Source organism: Mus caroli, chromosome 3, assembly GCF_900094665.2.
Source record: "Mus caroli chromosome 3, CAROLI_EIJ_v1.1, whole genome shotgun sequence".
In the NCBI taxonomy this organism is placed as follows: Eukaryota; Metazoa; Chordata; class Mammalia; order Rodentia; family Muridae; genus Mus; species Mus caroli.
This window is the reverse complement of record NC_034572.1, coordinates 80,995,766-81,016,116: the sequence shown is the minus strand read 5'-3', so window position 1 is coordinate 81,016,116 and position 20,351 is coordinate 80,995,766. Positions and strand designations below refer to the sequence as shown.

The window sequence follows — 20,351 nt, the reverse complement described above, 5'->3', positions numbered from 1 at the left end:
GAGCCTCAGCCTCGTCATCACTGGTCCCCCTCATGGTGGGCTATCTATTCGGGATGGGTCAACAGGGTGACAGGGGGAAGCCAAGGACAAGGCCATGTCATCCCTCAGGACAATGAGGCCTCTGCCTCTCAGGACCAGCCTCTCTGATCAGCATGCTATCCCTCTCAGTGAAGAACAAGGGTACCCTTGCCTGCTCACGAACTCTGTCCAGCCCCAGTGCCTGAGCCCTGGGAACGATGATGATAATGTATCCTCACTCCCTGCCTGCTTCTGGAAACTAGATTGAGGCGGTGCAGAAAGTCCCCTCAGAAGTGCCATACTCTGGATTGGCACACTGTATATGTACTACGAAAGTAAGTGTCCAAGAACACGGAGCAGGAGGCCGGGGACCTTAGGATGTTCTAACAGCTATCCTCTTTGGTCTGGGTGGGAGACTACCTGGCCCGGAGGAACCTTCGACGGTCGGGCCGTGAGCATTGGGATTCGCATCACGGCTCAGGCCGCTCCTTGGAGGAATTAGACACGGCGCGGCATCCGAGGTGCGGCCCAGTGGCTGCCGTCGCCCTCCCTCCCTCGGCGGCTTTGTCTGGCGAGCTGCGCCCACCGCCCGGCGCCCCCGTGCGCAGCCAACAAAGCAGGCTACTGTCCCCGGGCCGTATGCAAATGCTCCAGGCGGCCAGCGTCCCGCCGCCAGCTTCCAGCCTGAAAGGGTCGGCCGGGCAGGGGGCGGCCGTGCTCCCGGGATAGAGCACCATTGTCTGTGCCGTCCGTGGCAAGAAGACCTGCACCGGCTTCGGGAGCTTCAGCTTTGGGGTCAGACCGAGTAGGCACGCACTGACCCCTGACCCCCACTCCCGACGCAGCGTATGCCTCTGAGTCATCGTGGCTGGGGTTCAAAACCAGCAGCCGTGGATTCTCGATGCTCACCCCTTAACCCATCTCTGCCCTCCTGCCCGCCTTCCTCACATCACACTGATCTAGAGGAGTCTGGTAGATGCTTCTGGGGCCAATTCTCTTCCAGAGCACAGAGCAAAGTACTCAAGATGTCCTTAAAATAGAGCAAGTTACAAGGCAAGATGCCATGTTGGGTCGTCTGTGATAAGTGAGCTCCGGAGCCGCACGGGACTCCTTCTTGCCAGCCATCATGTTAGTAGGCCATTTTTACTGAAGGAACCATCAACAAAGGCAAAACAGGTAACACCCAGCGACACCGGGGGTGAGAGAAGGAAGCCTGCGGCCCTCTAATCAGGGCAGTGGTTTGGCCAAAGAGAGATGTCCCAGAGAGCAGCCAGAGTGGCCGCTATGGGGGCCCAGCCCTAACTCCAGGTCCCAGACACAGGCTTCCTGAGGCAGGCAGGGCCAGAGTTCACCTTTTTTCAAGTTCCCACCAAAGACTTACGCAGGTGAGAGGCACTCACCTAAGGGACACTTTGGAGAGTCTTAGAGTCTGCAGCACTGATACTTGTTAGTAGTTTCAGGCAAAAATTATTCTGAATAATCTCAAGGTGACAAAAGATGCCTCTGAGCCATCTTGGCTGGGGTTCAAACCAAGAGCCACCAATGCTCGCCCCCTTAGCCCATCTCTGGCCTCCTGCTTTTCCTTCCTCAAATCACACTGATCCAGGGGAGCCCGGGAGATCCTTCTGGGGTATCAAACTGTTTACCCCAGCTTTTAGGAGGTAAAGGCTGGTGTATCTCTGTGAGTTCTGGGCCAGCCTAGTCCACATAGTGAGTTCCAGGACAGCTAGGGTTACAGAGAGAAACCCTGTCTCAAACAAACAAACAAACAAACAAACAAACAAACAAACAAAACAAAAAACAAAACCAAAAAAAAAGCAAAACAAAAAAAAAAACAAAAGAAAAGAAAAAAGAGAAAGAAATGGAGAATAAAGAGAAAGGAAGAAAGAAAGGAAGAAAGAAAGAAAGAAAGAAAGAAAGAAAGAAAGAAAGAAAGAAAGAAAGAAAGAAAGAAAGAAAATGCCAGGTGTGCTGGCATACACCTGTAATCTCAGGACCTGGCAGGTTGAGGCTAGCTCCAGTCTGGACTACAAAGGACGTTTCAGGACAATCTGGGATACGAGATTCTGTCAAATAAAAAAGAGAAGCATCTAGGATTTCCACAGCAGTGAGTGGCCTGGCTGCTACTGCTGAGAGGCGGGGGAAGGCGCTGGTCTCCCAGGACATCTTTGAAGGGGGAAGCAGCCCTGGCACTGGGACTTAGGCTGTTCCTTCCTGTCTTGCCTATTTCTGGGGTAGCATTTGAGACACTCCAGAATGGATGAGAAGTTGGCCAGCAGAGCAGGGGTAGAGGCTGTAGCATTTTCTGGTGCCAAGGAAGAAGGCGAGCTCTGCCTTCCTAGCACCTTGGAAACCAGTCCCTCTGTCCAGGTCTCTGACCCATCTCAAACATCTCCAGTGTTAGCCTCATGGAGGCTGCTTCGGGGGCCCTCGCCAGCTACCTCTGGAAGAGAGCAGAAGCACAGAGCACACTGTCCCCCCCAACCCCCAGGGCCCTACACCATAGGTGCTTACAGATGCCCTGCTTGCTTGCACAGCCCCAGAGGGGGCCAGGGTGGTTTCTAGTGCCCTCTGGCCTGCATCTCCAGGGCTTTCTGGGCAGGACCTGAGGAGGACCCTCTTGGCTCTGAGGCTGAGGGGAAGGAAGCAGCCTTTGTTGGGAAGCCATCCTCTGGGTCCTAAGTTTTACTTTCCCACCCTGCTCTTGGCAGGAGAGCGCTCAGCAGGAGAAGCCCCCCTCCGGCCCCGCCCCAGCACCCCTCCTTCCCAGCTCAGCACCATCCATCTCCGTCTCCCCAGAGCAAGGAATGCGCCTCAGGACACTGTGGGACTTGTTCCCAATCCCTTCTAGCTCATTTCACCCGAGCTTTTACAAACTGGCCTCCATCCCATGGCTGCTGTCTGGGTTTTGCTTCTAAAGAAGCAGACAGAGGCCCCTCCTCCCCACCATTTCTCATGCTTTACTTTGCCCCAACACCGGAGGAGGCTGTATCATGGAGGGTCAAGGAACCCTGGGGTGGGGCAGGGTCCCTCCAGAACCCAGCTCTACTCAGACACCCAGTGCTATGGTGATGTCTGCCTATGTTATAACCCAGGCTACAGGCCATTCATCTCCTCGCCTAGGCTTCCTGCACACACCAGTCCGAGCAGGGAGCTTCTTGTTGGCAGTTGCTAACCAGAACCACGAAGCATGGGCCTCAGTGGTGCCCAATTGCTAGTGTACACCCGTTACCTGCCCTTTGGCAAGGTGCTGAGCAAGGGGTGCTGCCCGCCTGCATCTGGGGAACCACTGTGCTCTCTCTCTCTCTCTCTCTCTCTCTCTCTCTCTCTCTCTCTCTCTCTCTCTCTCTCGGACTTGCTAGCTGAAGGTTGGCAGGTACAGAGGCTTGGAAGGCATTTAGTGAGCTTTTCTTAGAAGTGGAAGGGCCAAGCTGCATTTCCAGAAGCCCCATCCCCACCCCAATCCAGGGAGGCCAGCGTGTGAATATGAGCTGGCCTCATGCTAGGGTCTGTCTTCTTTAGCATAGGCAGTGGGTCAAGATGCTGTATGCAGAGACTGGTTTTCCAGGAGCTTCAGTGTGTATCCTATTGTATCTCTCTGCTCTGGGCAACTGTGTAACTCCATGTGCTGTCTGGTTGGGGGTATGCTTGCTTGCTTCTCTGGCAGATACATGTTTGAATGTTCACCATGGGTTTTCAGCACCTGGCCTAAGGAGGGCACTGAGATGTCAGTGGGACAGCAAGATAGATTGTAACAGGACTGGGTAACACACTTGATTGCAACAGTTACCTGATAACCACCAAGCCGCCACCAGATGGCCAGAGGAGTGTAATAGGGAGACTCAGAAGTGTATGCTGGTCATCTCTTCCAAGGGACTGTCCTTCCTGTCTTCAGAAAGGATGAGGCCTGCCTGCTCTGCGGGCCTCCTCATCCTTATTTGTGAATCCCCGTGCTCACATTCCACGAAGTGGCTGCACTGTGTTCTGCAAGGCAGAGACCATGACTCAATGCAAACAGCGGCTCTTCCTGAGAAACCCTTCCGTGACCTCTGGCCTCTGGCTAGTCAGAAAAGAGTGGCTCGGTTTGCCTTGGGAAGGGGCAGAGAGCCTGCCTGCCCTCAGCTGGAACCAGGGGCGTGGGAGAGGCTGAGCCCTCCGGGATCTTTTGGAGGAGCACAGGGCACCTGCTCCCAGGGAGCCTGACTGGGCTTCCACGAGGGACCTGCTGACCTCTGCACCTCTCTACTCCCCCTGTGGAGGTGCAAGGCAGTGCAGGCTAGCCTGAGAAGGAGCTGCCAGCTCACACCTGCTTGCCCCACTCTTCTCTTCTGGCCAACTGAACATAACTAGGGGGTCTTGATTCCCTGCAGCTGTGAAGAGAGGATCCACTGAGGGTCTCAGTCCTTCCATCTCCCCCAACCCAGGGAAAAGTCCTGAAAACAAGCTCTGGCAAAAATCTTCGAGGAGGAGAGACCTGTTAGAAGGCCTTTAATCCTTTAATCCCTCAGATGGGCCTTGAGACGCTAATGGCTTTCCTAATTATTCTCTCCTATTTTCCCATAGCTGTGAGGACTTCTCTCTGAGGACTTTTGAGCGGAGAAAAATTCTGAGTGAGGAGTGTGGAATGAATGGCGTTCCCCCACCAAATCAGTTCTGAGCCTCCAAGTGGCTGAAGAGGTGGGGGAAGGGCCAGGACCGCCCCAGCTGGGGTGTTAGGCTTCCCATGGCTGACACCCGGGTACAAGGCACAGTGGCAGGCTTGGGACAATGGGGCAGTTGGGGTCTGCCTAAGAGAGCCAGGTGTGGGACTGGGGTTCCCTCAATGTGAATGGCCCATTATCCGGCCAGAGGATGGGAGCTGACGGACTTTTGTGTCCTTCTCCCTATAATCACCCTTGTGGTGGTGAGGAGGGTCTCTTTGTGTCCCCTCTTCCCTGTAATCACCCTGGGAGGGAAGTGACCTTCCTTGGAGAACAGTTGGCCATTCAGGCCCTTGGCCCTCCTTGTCTCCAGCAGTCCAGGATTCAGGGGTCTCTTTATGTTGGGGTTCAGAAGTAGCAGACATGGCCAAGATCTGGGTTTAGACCCCTCCCCTTCACTGTGGCCTTCTTTGTAAGACAGCCCACCTTCCCAGCTACCACCCTACCTTGGGCACCTAGGGTCCTTGTCTGACCTCTTCAGTTATGGCTCCCAAGGGCTCAGCCCTGCCTGGGAGCAGCCTGACCCTCGTCTCTGGCCTCTGCTTTGCTTTAGTGAACACTCTCCTACAAACCCCCTGTGGGATAAGGCATCAGCTCCCGGTTCCCCAGCAGCTAGGAGACTTCTCAAGTACACTGAGTGAGGCAGGCCGGAGAACCTCCAGACACACGCAAGTCATTTACAGTGCCTTTGTCCTGTCCCTTCACCCCTCTCCAGATGCCTGCCAAGACCCCTTCCTAGGATCCTTTGAGCTAGGCTGTAATCACACCTCTTGGAAAGGAGACAGACTCAGAATGTGCTTAGAAACACCAGAGGGAGGAGGAGGGGTCCAAAGGCAGCCAGGCTGGCCGCTGCTGATGCTAACTAGTAGATAAGTGGGAACATAGAGGCTCCCCACACTATTCTGTTTTCCCTGTGACTCGCCAAATTTTTCCTCAAGAAAAAGTTAGGTAAAATCCAATTTTTTCTTATGTGCCTCACTTTAAACTGCAGCTCAGCAGCCCTGTCTGCCCTCTCCTTTTCTCCCCATCCCTGCCCTCCCCTTTCCTTCCCACTCCTGCCCTCCCTGCCTTCCCCTCCCCTGTACTGTTTTCATGGGTGTTCTCTGCCTATGTCATTTTGATCCTCATCAGCCTCTCCCAAAGGTCAGAGGTCATGGGTTCTGGTGGCACAATCCTGGACTAGCCATTAGCCCCCCACCTGCCACTCCAGGGGATTAGGGCAGGCCTGGCTGACTGAAGGCTCTTGCAGAATTGCTTCAGAACAGGGAAGGGGCTGTCTTTCACATTCCTGGCCTGCCTGTGTGCTCCATAAACCCTTGGAGCCATAGCTGGAGGGTCCTTCCCCATGGTTCCGCCTGGGCTAAGCCCCTCAGTGTCCCATTCTGCACCACTTCTAACTTTGTCAGGCATCAGCAGCCATTGAGTCCTGTCGCCCTGTCGGGGGTGGGGCTGGGGGGACTGGGTGTGAGGGCTGTTACCACAAGGTCCCTTTATTCCCAGCAAGACTAATGGTGACAAGTTTCTACCCTAAATCAGCCCACATTGTGGGGTTGCTCCTGATTAATAACAATCCTAAGAGCCACCAGTTGTGAATCCTCAATTCCTGTCCTGCACTGGACCAAGTTGTTCACAGACGTTAGCTTAGTTTGTTCCCTAGAGGCTCTGAGAAATAGCTACTGTTTCTGTTCCCATTTTTCAGATGAGAAAGGTAAGGTGATCCCCCAGAGAGCCTTTGTCTTCAGCTCAGTTGTGTAAACAGAGGAAGGGAAGGGTGCAGCACGTCTTGAATGGATGGATGCCTTGGGTGGGTGCTCTAGCAGCTTACAGCAGCAGGCTTCCTCTGCGAGGCCTTGCTCTCCTAGCTCCCGAGGCCGGGGCTCACACACCCCTCTAGTGGCGGCAGAGGGACCGCCATTGCCTGCCACACAGGCAGGTACAGGTTGGTTCTTTAGAGACCTGGGGAGAACCAGGTGCCCACCCACAGTGCCAGCTACAGAGGTTGTTGTGGGGACAATCCTGAAAGCTTACAGGAAGATATGGGAAGGCCTGTGACCACAAGACAGATGCATGGTGATGAACGAGAAGGGCAGGGGGAAAGAAGGGCGAGAAACACTGTGTTCCCTACCCCTCCTCCTCCAAACCAGGGCACTAAGGGAGTCTTCCTCCTCCCTTGCTCCCCTCTCCTCCTCCTTCTCTTCCTCCTCCTTCTCCTCTCTTTTCTTTTTCTTTCTTTCTTTTTCGTAGGAGAACAAGTGTAAATGTATTAGGAAACAGTGAGTAAGAACTGAGCGTGGGAAGGGCTCCAAGAGAAGAGCATCTTATCAGACCTCTCTGGTTCCTTGCAAGTCTGAGGGTCTCTGATATCCTGACCTTCACAGCCAAACACTATTCTTCCACCGCCCCCCCTTAAAAAATGTTTTTTTGTTTACTTATCTTGAAAGTCAGGGTCTCACTATGTAGCCTTGGTTGACCTGGATCTCCCTAGGTAAACCAGACCTCAAACTCACATAGCTCTACCCACCTCTGCTTGCTGACTGCTGAGAGGAAAGACATGTGCAACCAACCCCAGAGCACCTTCCTTAATTTTAAAAATAAAAGTCAGCTGGGCATGGTGGCACACACTATTCATCCTAGTGCTTGGGAGGCAGAGGCAGGTGAATCTCCATGAGTTCAAGGCCAGCCTGGTGTACAGAGAGAGTCCCAGGACAGAGAAACCTTGTCTCACAAAACCCAAATAAATAAAATAAAATAATATTTTAAATTAAACTGAGATGAGCACAAATAAAGCACTGGGTTCTATGCCCAGGACAAGGAAAAAACTATTTCTGAATAAACACTTATTTCACGCGGACCAGAAGAGGCTCCCACACCTGCCCCCCACAGGGCTCTCAGAGTTCCTGCTCGCAGGCCTCTTACTTATAAAAGTAAACAGTTACCCGTGACCAGGTCACCCATGACAGGAGTGTGTGGGAGGCAGCCACTGACGCTCGACTCTCAGGGGAACCCAGCAGGCAAAGAGAAGACTCTACATGAGTCACAGAAGTGGTTGTCACATGACTGTTAGTGGGCAGAGGTGACTGTCTAAGGAGAGGGCACGGTGTGTGCACAGGCTTGGAGAGAGGGCATGGCCGGTCGTGTCTATTCTTTTGGAATGTGAGCAAGGGGGAAGCAAGCAGGCTGGCTGAGCCAGAACCCTACAGCCAGGGGCTTCTGGGGTACAGTCAGCTGCAGACTGAACTCTCTCAGCACTGATAGAGAAGGTTGGAAGACCTGTCCCTTCCTAGGAAGATGGAAGGGTCTGAAAGGAGCCAGTCCTGATCAGAAAGACCCTGGTATCTACAAGGAGTCCCTCAACCTTTACTGTGTGTTTGGGAGAGTGGATAAACTGATGAAAGCTTAGTACAATACTGACATTGAGTGTGTGCCCAGTTAATGCTGTAGAGATCATGATCTCTCCCCTGGCTCCATACCTACTTGGTGGGGACCTAGGCATCCTTCTGCACGGGCTGTATCTTCTCCCGTGGTTTCCCTGGGTAGGCACAAGGCAGGGGCAGAGCACATGAACTTGAGGTTCTGTACTTGAGCACAAGAGTTTGAGTCCCTTCAAGAGAGGAAAAAAACCTTCCTGACTGGCCCCTCGTTTCTGCACCTTCTCACTTACCTCCCTTGTAAAACACCCCGACTCATTAGAGATCTACAGCCAGGCCTGGCTCACACCCTGCTAAAGGCAGCAAGCAATTAGATCGTTAGCACGGGGCCCCAGCCCACCTGCTCCAGCCCGACCACTTTGTTTTAACTCTAATCCCTTAATCTCCCTCCATGGCAGGCTGGCTCTGGGTTTTTGCCCTGCAGAGCCCCTTCCCTCTCTTTCTCTCCCTTTCTTCTCCCCAATTAGGAGCCCTTCTCTTTCACAGAGAGCCTATCTCAGCTAAAGGCCTCCCCGCCTACAAGAAATAAAACGCTGGGCTGTCTCTGGTCTTGAAATGACTCCCAGTAACCATTTTACTCTCCCTAGAAGTCTTTCCACAGAGGAAGCTGCCACCCTGTGACCTCCTGGCCTGGGTACAATGGCTAGGATGTCTACAATAGGATGTCTTTCCTTTGTCTCTTCTTGATCCAGTTTCTCAGAGTTCTCTGGAACTCTCTTCCCTTGGTCCTTTCATAATGACTTCTACATTCCTTCCAACTCACCCACACTGCCTGGACCAGAAGCCATCAAGACCTGTCATAATGGAATTTAGGCCAGAGCCCTGATTGGATAGATACCTCCTAGTAGTAGCCCCATGTTGATTCCCTGTTCTCGGGTCCTAGGGCCTTTAGCCACAGAGAGGTCAGGAGAACCGCAAGGTTTTTTTTTACTTGTCCTTGGAGCTTCCAGCAGAGCAGAATTATGGGAAGGGTTAAGGTGACCCAGAATGTGTGCCTGTCAGAAGGTTTCCTGGGAAAGCTCTGTTGCTGTCCAGTTTACAGGCCTTGTTTGTACCCAGATTCACAAGCAGTGCTGAGGACTTCCAGCGCAGCGGGGAAGGCCCTGTTCCTCATGACTTCTCTAAGGTCTGTGGGCTGAGGGGAGAGCCGGGCACCAATGTCCAGCTGCTGTCCGGCGTTCCCACAGGTCTGGTGCCAGTGTGTGAATGAGGAAGTGTGGGAGGTGGGACTCCCCACCATCTTTTGGCTGGGATCACAGCCAAACCCCTGAGGCCCCAGGAAATGATAGAACTGGGGGAGCAGCCACGAGGGGAGGTGGGGGTTGCCTGGCACCTCCCAGGAAGGAGAGTCCAGCGGGTCTGGCATGGGCCAAGCCTCCTGCAAGATGAATGGATGACAAGGGCCCTCTCTTCCCCAGGGCCTTTCCACAAAGGCCTTGGCTACACCGTTGAATGGTAGGGGGGTGGAAAAGGGAACTCGGGCCACCCGAAGAAAAGTGAGATTTTTCCAAAGGCCTCTACACTCCTAGGAGAAGCCCTGGGCTCAGGCCCAACTTGGCTTAAATCAGTTGAAAGAAGAGGCAACTTTCTTAGCATTTCTGGGTCTCGGTTTCCCCAGGCCCGCGTGTTCTCTCCCCTCTTGATGTCTCTGCCCCATCCCCTGACGGAAGTCCTAAGACCTATGCAGGAACTGTCATTCCAACCTGCCCACCATAGCCTAAGTTGTTGCAAATCAGTGGCCAGGGACTTGCTATTTGGGATCTATGTGGCCTGCAGGAGCCCCAGGCCTGTCTGGGAAGGGTCTGAGGTCAGGAGCCAGTGACCTGTGAGGGACCAGGATGACACCAGATCAGCACAGCTGCTCTCTGGGGCCCTTTCCTCTGCTAGCCTGTGTGTCCAAGAGCTTTCTGCCTGTCTGTGAACTTAGAGCCTGGGTTGTTCTTTCACAGTTCCATGGGGCATAGTTTGGTCTCACCTATTCGGGAACCTCTCTCTATTCGCTTCCATCTCTAGTTCCTCCCCAGACTGATTTAGTTCTTTTCTTTGGTCAGTCCTTCCTGAAGTCTAACCTTTTATTTGTAAGTTACCCTTCCCTAGGGGCTGGCCTTTTTCCCAAGCTACCCTGCAGCTGGAACCTAGAGGGAAAGGGAGGGCTGGCAGGCTCTATGGTAACCCAGAGAAGAGAATGCCTTCTCTCCTCATCTGCATATAGACAGACTCATCTGCATACAGACAGACTCATCTGCATATGCTCAGTGGGACTCTGAGAGCATATACTTAAGTGAGGGCCTGCCTGGTTCCTCCCACATCAGTCAGTCCGTGGAATCCCTTTTTAGGGAGGAACTCCTCCCTGCCCTCTTGCCCTCCTGACCCCAACTGGGTCTAGCTAGGTCTTTCAGTTACTAAAAGGCAGCTCACCCCCTGCCTCTGCTTGCTGCCACCCCAAACCCTTTCCTGGTTGGGCGGAGACCAGCACACCCACCAGATTCTCTACAGATCCCATGGGCTTCCTAAGGAGCTGCTAATGCAGACATGGGATTGGCTCAGGGCTGACCACTACTTCCCACCCCCATGTCCCTGAAGATTGATGCTCCAGCTTAGTAGGGGGAGGGGGTGGCAGCTTTCACTTGCTCACACAGGGACCTGCCCTTGGGACCCCAGTGCTCACAAGCACTCTTAGAGCCTTAGATAGACCAGTAGCATCCATAGCCCAGGTCAGATCCCAGGCTCTGTCCTTTTGGAGAACGCTAGGGCTCATGGGGTTTTCCTGATGTTGAGGAACTGAGGACCCTGAGGCTGGTCCTTTCCCTCCACAGCCTCAGTTCCTCTGTAAAATGAGGGCACTTTTTGATTTGCTGAACCATGCAGGGCCTGAGCGTGCAAGAGCCTGGCTCTCCACCCCCGAGCAGGATGAGGTTGAGGCTGCTCCGGAGCAGTCAGTGTCGGGTGTGTGTCTGTGCAGGAATGCTGTGGAGAAGCACTGCAGTGTTGGGTGTGAGTGCACCGATGCATGCAGATTGCTCCTGGAGGGCTTGGCGCTAAGGGCTGCCTCCTGGGAGGGAGGGTGGTGGATACCCCCTTTTGCTTTCTATGTCGTAGCAATCGCGCCACGTGTGATCGTGCATTTTCTGTGTTTAGACAAGTTCTGGGATTCCAACTGAAGTTTCAGGGAGGTGTTCAGACAGGAAGAACTCTGGGTTGGGGCACGAGAGCTCGAAGGGGGGAAGTCTGGGCTCTGCTCCTGCTCCCAGCGTTCAGGAGCGCAGCGCGTTGGATGTGGGTGTTACAGGGGAAATGAGGTCAAGAGCACAACTGCTTGCTGTGGCTCTTCCATGCTCTCTTGAGCTCTGTGTCAGGTTTATGGCTGACAAGTCTTGCCTGTTGTCTGACTTGCCAGCCCTATTCCTTTCCTTCTGTGTCACGGAGAGGCTAGAGAGGATGGTAGTGTGTAGCCTGCAGGACAGGGGTGTTCCTCATCTATGGACTGTCAGACCAGGAAGCCATTTCTGAGAAAAAGCCTCTACTGAGAGAGGCAGCAACCCCTGCCCCTTGACTGAAGAACAGTCCTGCTCTGGCTCTTGCCTTGTGCTCCCCTGGCGACGGAGTGATCCTATTGCTCTGATGATCTCAGAATCCCACGATCAGTGGAGTTCCCATGAAGCTGGAGGCTAGCAGACAGGGTGGGGGGAGCACACTGTCCTCGGACCATCCTGGCCATGTAGGTAGGCTTCAGGGAGCCCCGCCTGGTGAGGCTATATTGTTCAGTAGTGGTGTTCTAGTATGGAGAACCCAGCACGCCCCTGTCCCTGCCTAGCACACCCAAGGCAACACTGATGCGCAGTATGCAATGTTCTTTATTGGAGATGGGGTGGGTCTCGGGGAGCCAGCTAAGAGACAACAGGGGAAATAGAGGGATCAGGCTGGACAACTTGCTGGAAGTAGCTGGGTGGTGGGGGTGGTAAGGTTCTCTCTCCATGGCTTTGGAGAGAAGCTGTCAGGCTGAACCTCCACCTCTGTTCACTTCTGCTGGCCGGAGCCAGCCCGTTGGCAGTCTGCAAACACACTCTGCATGGCAGGGGTGGGTGCTCAAGATGACGTCAGGTCTTCTTTTTGGTCTGTAAAGAGAAATTGTCAAGTGTGGGGAAAAGGCCTGTTATCCCAGCATAGGGGAGTCATAGGAGGAGTGCTCTGAGTTCAAGGCCAGCCTGAACTACACAACAGGACCCTATATCAAGACACCACACACACACACACACACGATCTCTCAGATACACACTCAAACATGTATGCACGCTTATACTCACAAGATAACATACTCAAACATATATACACAATATGCACACTGACATTCAACACATACTTATGAATAAAAGTACTCTGGAGATCTGTTAGGAGCAGACAGAAGAAAAGTTACCTGTGGTCCAGAAAGGGTGTGTGTCCCCTCCACCAGCAGACAAGAAGCCAAGGCTAAGCATCTCCCCTGGGCCATCCCAGAGCACAGAGGGCAGGATGTCAGGATGAGGCTTAGATCTGTGGCAGGAGCCCAGGAAACTTGGCTAGGAAGGCAGATGCCTGCTGGACAGCCGACTGGGAGCGTTTGACTTCTGCAGCCTGGTTAGCCATTTCCCCAGTCCTGCCTTCAGCCCCTGGAGACTGCTAGAGCTTCCCTTGGAGACTTGCTGTGCTGCTGGGTCTGTTCCCTGAGCTCTGGCCCTTCACTGTGCTGGAATCTGGTCCACAGGAAATCAGCACTGGGAGGGAGGGAAGCCTGTGTGGCGCACAGAACAAGAAGCAGCCCATGACTCTAGGGAGCAGACAGAGACTTTGGGGGACCTCTGATTGCTCTTATGGAGCTGGAGACAGGATCATTTGGGTTTCAGCCAGGGCAGATAAACTGAGACAAAAGCCTGTGGTAGCCAAGTCAAGGCCAGTACTAAGAAACACAGGTAGCCATGACCTGCAGCTTGAGAAACCTTTGAAGTTCCTGTACCAAGCTTCTCTTCAGCCTTACTGTCTACGAGAACTCCAGAAGGAAGAGGGGATCTCAGCCACATCCCTGGGCCACCCAACTCTACTCACAGTCACCTTCCTGTGCCTGGGATCTCCTCAGCCTTTTTCTCCTCAGCTTCTCTTCCCCCACCTTTGCCAGGCCTTAACCTTGACTGGAGGGAGTGGGCTGAGAAGCCTGTGTGTTCGATCAGTCTGCTGAAAGCTCACTCTCTCTAAGATAAGGATTGCATTATTAACTTGGGTTCTTCCCAGGCTTGGTTCCCAGGGTCACCTGCAGGCCCTCAGAGTGTTCCTCCATCCCCAAAGTCTATCTCCTAGCCTCCTGGCTCCCTCCATATCCTCATACACACACACACACACACACACACACACACACACACACACACACACTTGCTCAGTCAGGTAGCCCCACACCCAAGCTGGCTGAACCTGAATGGATTCATAGGAGACACTGGTGTGTTTCAGGGTCTGATGTGACTCAGGGTAGGGCCTACTCTGGCTGAGGAGGAGTTTTCCATTTGACAGGGCCAGCCAGGATCTCCTAGCAACAGTAAAGTGGCAGGGGGCTGGGAAGAGGGGCGGGAACAATGATATCATAAATTACCCAGCCTTCCCACCCAGCCCCCTCTTAAGCAGGGTCCTTTCCCTCTCCACCTGCTTCTCAACCAGCTGGCCCCCTCAGCACCAATGCGCTCTTCCAACCACGGCAGCCATTCCCCACCTTCTGTTGTGTGATAGAGGAAACTGGGACTCTCGGGGACCAGTTGGAGCCTTCCCAGGAGTCCTGAATGTTCCACCAGACAACCTAGAGGATGCCCTCTCCGTAGTTAGACTCACTCTGCCTCCTCTAGGGTACCGACAGGGAGTAAGGGAATAAGGAAAGGAAATCCCCAAACATTGGGAGACATTGAATGGAAGTCCCCATGTCTTTTTAAAAAATATATTACATTTTCGGGGGGTGGTGCACAGGCCATGGTCTCTGTGTGGAGGTCAGAGGACAACTTTTGGAAATCAGTTCTTTCCTTCCATGTGTGGGTAGAGGATATTAACTTGGGTTGTCAGGCATAGAGGCAAGTGAATCTATCCACTGAGCCAATCTCACCGTCCTCAACCCCCGAGTCTCGAAGGGGCATTTAAACTTCATACCAAGTCAATTGAGTCTTCATCTCCATTTCCCTTCTCCTAGGGTCAGGAACTACTTTAAAATGACTGAAGCTGGGTGGTCGCTCCCTCCTCATCTCCTAGCCTCTCAGCCAAGGCAGGCTAACAGCTGGTGTGACAGCTCCGCCCATCTTCACTATCATGGTTGGGGAAAGCTCCCAAGACAGGAATGAGAAAAAAAACAAAAACAAAAACAAAAAAACAAAACCAAACAAACAAAAAACAAAACCAGTGGGACTTCCTGATGGAGTGAAGAAAAGTCTGTCAGAAGCAGGAAACAGGATCAGCTCCCCCACCCTAACCCTGAGCCACAGTCCCAACCCAGAAACAGGATCTGCACTCCTTCAACTCTATCTCACTGATTCCTTCCTAGATGCAGAGTACAGAGAGCATAGCATGGAGCCGGACCTAGTGGCCTATTTTGACTGTTGCCATTTTATGTTTCGTGGAGATAGAGCCCAGGATGTCCTGGAACTCATAATACAACCCCGAACAGGCCTCAAAATTGTAGCGGCTCATCTGCCTCAGCCTCCAGAGGGCTGGGATTACACGCACGCACGCACGCGCCACCAAACACAGTCTGTGCAGTACTGGGGGTAGAACCCATGGCCCTGCGCATGCTAGAGAAGCACTCTACCAACTGAGCTAGCCATGCTGATTAATTCATTAGCCTTTATTTTGTTTGAGATGGGGTTTCACTATGTAGCCCTAGCTGGCCTGAAACTTGCTATGTGGACCAGGCTGGTATTGAACTCATAACGATCCTCCTACCTCTGTCTCTCAAAGGCTGGGAATAAAAGCACGGGTCATCATACCCAAAAATTTGGTTTGTTTTTGAGACCAGGGCTTCACTCTCTGCCCCCAGGCTGGCCTCAAAGTCACCGCCCTTCTGGCCAGACATCCGAGTGCTGGGACTTCAGTGTCAGCCCTCCTGCCTGGCCTTATTCCAAAACTGGATACTGAGATGAATTTTTTTTGAGACATTTTTTTTTAAATAGTCCTGGCTGTCCCAGAACTTGCTCTATAGATCAGGCTCGCCTCAAACTCACAGAGACCCACCTGCCTCTGCTTCCTGAGTGTTGGGTTTAAAGGTGTGTGCCACCACTGCCTGGCTCTGATATGAAAAATTGAGGATCTGTTTTTTGTCCCTCAAGAGCCCCACAGGAAAAGTCAGAGAGACGGTAGTGCCCTGAGTACCAAGATGGCAGCCAATTGTCATAGCAACAGCCGAAGGAGTCTGGTTGGCTGTGGGGGCGGAGCTGGTATGCCAGCTGGTGCCAGATGGACAGCCCAGCAGAAGGCAGCCCTAGCAGGTGAAACGCCAGCGCACTCACGCTCTCTCCCATATGCCAGCCTCAGCCTGGTCCTTCCCTCCCGTCCTGGAGGCCCTGGTACTGCTGGCAGGGGGCTAAAGCCAATGTCATTTGTCCCCTGACTCTTGCTTGCACAACAAGAGACAACCATGTCATGACAAAAGATCTCCATGTTCAGAGTCTCCCTGGACCACGGGCTCAGGGATCCAAAAGTAGCTCACTGCTGACCACACTGAGGGCCGGAGAGTCGGAGGCTGGAAGACTGTGGGACAGGCCTTGGAGGTCCTCAAGCAGCTCACCCAACATTCCATAGAGCCTGGCGTATGCTGCTCTGGAGAAAACGGAGAGAGGGAAGGAACATAGTCAGCTGTAGGCAATGTGGGCGATAGCCTCAGCAGAATGTAGCACTAATACCAACCAGATGCCCTATAAGACCTTAGACCTGAGACCCAGACAGCTCCAGTCATTAGATAAGAGCCTGGAGTGACTCTGCTCTCCCCAGCTGCCATCCCAAAGCCTAGGCTTCTGGGAAACTGTCCCTCCAGTTCTAGCCACCTCCTCTTACTGGATCCCTCAGCATTCAGCACTGGACACTGGACATTTGCACACCACCCTACGAAGGACTATAAAGGTCAGGGCCCAAAGGCACTAATAACTGGCCTCCCCATTCCTCCAACTAGCAAGTGAGGGGAGCCAGAATCTTACCCTGTCCAGTCTGCCCAGCCCTGACCCTGTCTTTTGTTCTCCTCCCTGTAGACTGAGCCATCGACAGTCACTCTACTGTTTAAAACAGTCCAAACCCAAAGCGGCGATGAGGGAGGTGGTCTCTGCCCACTGCTGATCAGCAGGAAGAGACCGTGAAATGAGGCCACCAAGAACTTGTGCTGAAGAAGATGGAGAGCAGAGTGCTTGAAACAGTGACCCCCTCCTCCCGAGACACCTTTTTGCTTCTGGTCAGTGGTTTCTCTCCTTCCCAATACAGTCTTAGTCTTCGGTGTAAGAGGTTCCCTGTGGTACTCGCTCACTCGCTTGCTGGGGCCCAGAGAGATCAGACCCACAACCTGGGAGGGCTGTGTGGGCTGAAAAAGGAGATGCTAGAAGGCCCAGGAGGCACAGCTGGAAGAATAGGAGGTGGGCAGAGGCTGGGCCTAGACCTGGCGGCCTGACTGGGCAGCAGGCAGGAGCCTGGCCAGGAACCAGCTCTATACAGCCTCTGTGGGAGTTCTAGCCAGGCCTAGAGTCTTTCTTTTGATGTGGACCTGCTGAAAGTCTAAGGCCACCTCCAGCCCTACCCCCAATGCCCTGAAGGCCCTGAGAGCTAAGTCCTCTCACCTGACAGCCACTGCCAAGGCCACTTACAGAGAAGCCTTTGTGTAAAGCTTGGCATGTTGCTTACATTGCAGCCTCGGGACCAGTGCGCATGGCCTCTTCTCCCTACCTCAGTTGCTCTCACAGAATCCCCTCAGACTAAGCCCTGGCTCTCTCTCCTTGCTCTCACTATCCCCTTTCTTCTTCCAGAAAGTTTCTAAGTAGAACTTCCTCCCGGTCTCCATTCTAGTACCAATCGGCCTTGCAGTACTTAACTTCTTCGAACCTTTTTGCTTTTAATGTGAAAAGCCAGTAGGTTGCATACATGTGAGCCTCCTACACATTACGCAGCACCACTCAGCCAGGTGCCACGCCCTAGCATCTCTGAGCTAGCTCATGGCTGACTTCCTTAAACCCCAGGCCATTAAGCCAGTTTCTCAGCTTCAGTATCTAAGGCTCCACTTCTTTTGAGGGTCAGGCAAGTCCCCAAATATACCATGTTCTTTCTTACTTCCTTGATATTTCCCCTACCCAGACCCCTGAATACCTTGAATCACTTCCTCCAGGAAAAGTGTCCTCCAGAAAGCCACTGGGCTTGTTGCAGGGAAACCACGGGCCTGGGGTGGGTTTTGTCTGCTTTCCCACCAGATCGCTCCCTCTGCAAGGCCATGGGTGTCTCCTCCAGCCAGGCACATAAACCAAGCATTCAAGGAACCTGCTAAGCATCAACATACAGATGTAAGAAAAAGTGTGAGCTGACACAAGGCAGGAAGGACAGGGTTTGATGATACTGTCTTGGACACAGGACTAGTTCAGACGGTGCTCAGGATTTGAACCTGGGGCTGGAGAGATGGCTCAGGGGTTAAGAACACTTTTTGAGGGGATTCAATGCTTTCTTCTCATTTCCATAGGCACCAGGCATACGTGTGGTCCACATGGATACACGGAGACACTTATAGATATGCAAACCTGAAAATTAAAAGCTTGAACCTGGGGGCCTACAAGTTTAGAGGAAAGAAAACCAGAGTGAGCACAGCCCACACCAGCGAGCACCTCTGCTCGCTGCTTAGGCAGCAGCCTAAGAAGGATTCCCTCCAGAGCTTTGCCACCCCAGAGGTTAGACAAGCAGGTGCCTTCCCACTGTCCTTTGCAATGGGGCCTGAGCATATGACCATTTCAGGCTCTAGGCTCTGGTCTGGGAGCCAATGGCAGGACATTGGGCAGTGGATAAGGTGTAGCTCTGTGAGGGGTTGTTTGATTTTCTTTTTGAGACAGGGTTTCTCTGTGTATCCCTGACTGTCCTGGAACTCAGATCGTAGACCAGGCTGGCCTCGAAATCACAGATCTGCCTGCCTCTGCCTCCTGAGTGCTGGGATTAAAGTTGTGCACCACCATTGCTTTGCTCACTCTAGTTATAAATAGATCAATGTTAAGAAAACGAGGGAGCTGGGTGGTGGTGGTGGTGGTGGTTCACACCTTTAGTCCTCGCACTCGTGGGGAGGTGGAGGGGGGCAGGGGGCAGAGGCAGGTGGATCTTTGAGCTCAAGGCTTGGTCTATAGAGTGTCTACCTTTAGCAGAGGTTGAAGTTACAAAAGTGACTAAGCGGGGATTTCAGGAGTGCTGTCACTTCTGTGTGAAGCTGGCTGATCCAGAGAACTGAGTGGATAAAACCAAGAACAAGTTGTTTAGGATATAACACAAGAAGCCGGGCCAGTGCAGAGGTTGGGGGGATCAAATAAGCATGAAATTATGCACAGAGGGCCAAGAAGGATGGCCCAGTTGAGAGGCTGTGAATGGCCTTAGAGAAGGCACAGTTTCATAAGCGTCATGAAGATAGGAGTGGCCGGCTGGGCCAGAGAATATACTGCTAGTATACATGGTTTCCCACAGTCCTGAGACCTCCAGCTGGCAGATGATCCCGCCTGACCATACCTTACTCTGACTGTCTCCTGCTGGTCTTTCCAACTCGATTCTTCTGCACCTTTGACATAGCCTTGAGTCCTCTGGGATCTGTACGCAGGGATGAGGCTTCTACCACCCTGCTTAGATGCTGAACCCTAGAACTCTTCTGGGAGACCCCTCTTCTCCCCTGCCTCCCGCGTCCACCTCACTTTCTAATCCCATAATAGTGATATTCAGGTTTGTTCTTGGTCAGCTGGGAAACCCTTCCTTCTGTTGTCATTCTCCTTCGTGCCCACCACCCTGGCTGGCACTCAGCCCACATCTCTCAGAAGCGGCCATTTTATAAACACTAGCTACCTAAGATGGCGGCTTCCCTCTTCCCTTCCTATGTTTCCATTCTCACAGCCTCACATCCTACCCAGCTTTCTTTCTGAAGCCTGATTCCAACAAGGTGGGGGGCCCCCTGACTGAAGAGCCAAGGCCGGAGGAAGCAAGACAAAAAAAAGGACAGAAAAGGCAGACCCTTGGCACCTCTCTTTGGCATTTCAGTCCAACTCGGGAGAGAGGGCGGGAGGGAAGAAAGAAAGTAGTATGAGTTTTATTTCCATCCTCTTCCTGCCTCCCCCCCCAGCTCTCCCCCCACACTTTGATGAAAACAAAATCTCTCCCTTTTTCTCTTCTCCACCTCCCCCCCCCCCCCCCTCTTTTTTCCCTGGCTTCTACCATGAGCCTCCTGCAATGCAAATGAACTGTATTATGCAAATATATGCAAATAAGGCTTAACGAGCGGAAGGAGGGGGCAGAATGCCTAATGAGTAATGGCGAGGGTACAGATGGAGGGTGTCAGGAATGGCTCCCTCCTCCTTGCAGTTCCCACAGCCTGGAGGTTTGCTAAAGGTAGCAGGTGTCTATTTCTGGGAAAAAGCAGAAGGCCGGGGTCCCAACATAGCCCACTGCTTCAGTTGGGGAGTCCTAGGATGGCGTTGGCTGTAGTGAAGGAGAGCTTGAGGAGAGAGGGGTTAACTAGAAGGGATGGATGCCCCCTCTACATGCCTGGATACTGAACGTACCAGCCTCACTGCCCTATGGGTCTTTGGCGCCGGGTGCTGAGGGTGGTGCAGGCACAAGAATGGCATGGCTGTGCATTAGAGAGGAGGATTCTCAAGGGAAGATTCCCAGGCAGACCCAGGTTTCTCCTAGAGGTGGGGGTGAGAGCTATCTTTTTGTGTGCTTTGGGGTTGGGGGTTGGGGTGGTTACTATGGCAACATAGCGTAGAACACCCACCTCCCCAACATTCAGCCCCAGAGGACTTAGGGGCTGGGAGTGGATAATGGATTGACACCCCCTGATGCCCCTGCCACCTGGCACTGCCAGCCGGAGATGGCAGTGTCAAATGTGAGAGAGTGGTCCCTTTGTCTCTAGACTCATGGTGTAGGGGGAGCAAGCGTGGGCACACAGAAGGGCCTTTCCCAGGCCCCAGTCCAGTCTGCATGCCTCCTGCTGGCCTCC

The 20,351-nt window shown here is 53.1% G+C and overlaps 1 long non-coding RNA gene across 1 annotated transcript; it reads left to right on the top strand.

Annotated features, from left to right (window-relative positions):
• The first annotated feature begins 9,605 nt into the window (after positions 1-9,605).
• On the top strand, positions 9,606-14,505 carry LOC110290660. The gene is made up of 3 exons (XR_002377484.1): positions 9,606-11,138; positions 11,285-11,343; positions 14,343-14,505. It is a non-coding gene; the product is annotated as an uncharacterized LOC110290660 (long non-coding RNA).
• The last annotated feature ends 5,846 nt before the right edge of the window (positions 14,506-20,351 follow it).